General features: G+C 44.5%; 1 long non-coding RNA gene across 2 annotated transcripts; it reads right to left on the bottom strand.

The window, feature by feature from the left end:
- Positions 1-1,476: 1,476 nt before the first annotated feature.
- On the bottom strand, positions 1,477-2,780 carry LOC124278127. Of its 2 annotated transcripts, XR_006898993.1 has the most exons (4): positions 2,500-2,780; positions 2,390-2,439; positions 2,207-2,268; positions 1,477-2,024 (listed from the first exon to the last, which is right to left on the bottom strand). It is a non-coding gene; the product is annotated as an uncharacterized LOC124278127 (long non-coding RNA). The 2 variants fall into 2 exon arrangements; XR_006898992.1 differs by having other exon boundaries at positions 2,207-2,284; positions 2,407-2,512.

Here is a 2,780-nt window from a genome sequence, read left to right as displayed (position 1 = left end):
CTCGTCTCATCTCAGCTGGGTGATGTTCACTGATATCCACGTACAAAGACAGTATTTTTTTCCTAATGAGAACTGTATTCTTACAGTTGTGTTTTATGTTGTAAATGATATATCACTGACGCGCCCTCATTTACCTATTCTTATATGCATATTGCTACAAAGATGCTTTAATAAACAGCGTGTAAACTTGTCTCAGTGTTTTACTTGGGTTTGTTTGAAGGTACCTTGTAGAAACGTCTTATTGTGTAGAATGGTACCTCTATTCCTGGTTGAGTCACATTCGAGTCATCCATCAAGATTCCTGACACCTCTGGTTGACTGTGGCTTGTGGTCCCACCCAAGACCCTACCTTACATATCACTTCCTGGTTGATCACACTTCACTGTGGTCAGTCCCACCCATGCCCTACCTTAACACATCACTTCCTGGTTGGATCAACAGTTCACCGTGGTCAGTCCGTAAACAAAACCTTACCTGGATGTCATATAATAAAGAGAAACACTCCTGTGTAAGAAGCTGATGAAGCCAGAGGTAGACAAAGGTTGGTTGATCACACAGCACTTCACTGTGACTTCATGAGTCCTACGGATGGAAGACCCTACTTTACATATCACTTCCTGGTTTGATGACCGTTCACTGTGGTCAATCCCACCCTGAGAACCACTCTACTTTTACATATCTCTTCCTCGTTGATGACCGTTCACTGTGGTCAGTCCCACCCAAGACCCTCACTTTACTTCTTTCACATATCACAAAAGACTTCACTGTACTCAGTCCACCCAAGATCCAATACTTTTACATATCACTTCCTGGTTGATCACACTTCACTGTGGTCAGTCCGACCAAAGACCCTACCTTACATATCACTTCCTGGTTGATCACACTTCACTGTGGTCAGTCCCACCCATGACCCTAACTTACATATCACCTCCCTGGTTGATCACACTTCACTGTGGTCAGTCCGACCCAAGACCCTACTTTACACATATCACTTCCTGGTTGATCACACTTCACTGTGGTCAGTCCCACCCAAGAACCTACTTTACATATCGCTCCCTGGTTGATCACCGTTCACTGTGGTCAGTCCCACCCAGGACCCTACTTTTTACATATCATCACTTCCTGGTTGATCATACTTCACTGTGGTCAGTCCCACCCATGCCCTTACTTACATATATCACTTCCTGGTTGATCACACTTCACTGTGGTCAGTCCGACCCAAGACCCTACTTTACATATCACTTCCTGGTTGATGACCGTTCACTGTGGTCAATCCACCCTAGAACCTCTACTTTACATATCTCTTCCTCGTTGATGACCGTTCACTGTGGTCAGTCCCACCCACACCCTACTTTACATATCACTTACTGGTTGATCACACTTCACTGTGGTCAGTCCGACCCAAGACCCTACTTTACATATCTCTTCCTCGTTGATGACACTTCACTGTGGTCAGTCCACTACCTTACACCCTACCTTACATATCACTTCCTGGTTGATCACACTTCACTGTGGTCAGTCCCACCCAAGAACCTACTTTACATATCACTTCCATGTTGATCACGCACTTCACTGTGGTCAGTCCCACCCAAGGACCCTACTTTACATATCACTTCCTGGTTGATCATACTTCACTGTGGTCAGTCCCACCCATGCCCCTACTTACATATCACTTCCTGGTTGATCACACTTCACTGTGGTCAGTCCGACCCAAGACCCTACTTTACATATCACTTCCTGGTTGATGACCGTTCACTGTGGTCAATCCCACCCTAGAACCCTACTTTACATATCTCTTCCTCGTTGATGACTGTTCACTGTGGTCAGTCCCACCCACACCCTACTTTACATATCACTTACTGGTTGATCACACTTCACTGTGGTCAGTCCCACCCAAGACCCTACTTTACATATCACTTCCTCGTCGATCACACTTCAACTGTGGTCTGTCCCACCAATGACCCTACTTTACATATCAATTCCTGGTTGATCACACTTCACTGTGGTCAGTCCCACCCAAGACCCTACTTTACATATCACTTCCTGGTTGATCACTGTTCACTGTGGTCAGTCCGACCTAAGATCCTACTTTACATATCACTTCCTGGTTGATCACACTTCACTGTGGTCAGTCCCACCAAAGACCCTACTTTACATATCACTTCCTGGTTGATCTCCGTTCACTGTGGTCAGTCCTAAACAAAACCCTACCTTACATATCACTTCCTGGTTGATCACACTTCACTGTGGTCAGTCCCACCCAAGACCCTACTTTACATATCACCTCCTGGTTGATCTCCGTTCACTGTTGTCTGTTCTACCCAAGACCCTTCTTTACATATCACCTCCTGGTTTATCTCCCTTCACTGTGGTCAGTCCCACCCAAGACCCTACCTTACACATCACTTCCTGGTTGATCACAGTTCACTGTGGTCAGTCCTAAACAAAACCTTACCTTACATAATCACTTCCTGGTTGATCACACTTCACTGTGGTCACCCACCCAAGACCCTACTTTACATATCACTTCCTGGTGGGTACACTTGCCGCAGTTTTTCTGTTGTAATATTGCTGACGTTATACCTTGCAGTTCTATTGAAAACGAAAATCCACGACCTTCGTGCAAGTTACATTAATGTTATTATCATAGTTCTAAAATACGTCATACTTTCCTCAATCTTTTATCAAATAATTGTGACTTTATAACATAGGACTATACAGCACATTTTGTATACTTTAATCAATAACGAGAATACTAAACGCTGTCTAAGCTAGTGTTG

Source organism: Haliotis rubra, unplaced genomic scaffold, assembly GCF_003918875.1.
Source record: "Haliotis rubra isolate DU_JTF1 unplaced genomic scaffold, ASM391887v1 Scf2315, whole genome shotgun sequence".
In the NCBI taxonomy this organism is placed as follows: domain Eukaryota; kingdom Metazoa; phylum Mollusca; class Gastropoda; order Lepetellida; family Haliotidae; genus Haliotis; species Haliotis rubra.
Note: the sequence above shows the minus strand (reverse complement) of the source record. Positions and strands in the feature narration are given on the sequence as shown.